Genomic DNA, 240 nt, shown 5'->3' on the forward strand with positions numbered 1-240 from the left:
TCCATTCCCTCCTTTTCGACCCAGCCATGACACGAAGGAGCAAGGGATGAAGGAGGACCGAGCGATGCCTCCGCCTCCTCCTCGATGCCTCGCTGAGGCCTCGGTCCCTCCAAGCACAAGCACTGCGAGCAGACTCACGTACCTACACCACGCACGGACTTTCTCCCGATCTTCTCATTATCTTCTCGCCACAGCAATTCTGCTCATGGCACTCGTGGCGACCAGGGAAACCTACCCTTC

General features: G+C 58.3%; 1 protein-coding gene across 1 annotated transcript in view; it reads right to left on the reverse strand.

Moving 5' to 3' along the window:
• LOC119594049 (elongation of very long chain fatty acids protein-like) overlaps positions 1–240 on the reverse strand; it is a gene marked incomplete in the record, with an annotated part of 45,869 nt that overhangs the window by 21,615 nt on the left and 24,014 nt on the right.

The sequence above is a fragment of the Penaeus monodon genome, chromosome 33 (assembly GCF_015228065.2).
Source record: "Penaeus monodon isolate SGIC_2016 chromosome 33, NSTDA_Pmon_1, whole genome shotgun sequence".
Taxonomy (NCBI): domain Eukaryota; kingdom Metazoa; phylum Arthropoda; class Malacostraca; order Decapoda; family Penaeidae; genus Penaeus; species Penaeus monodon.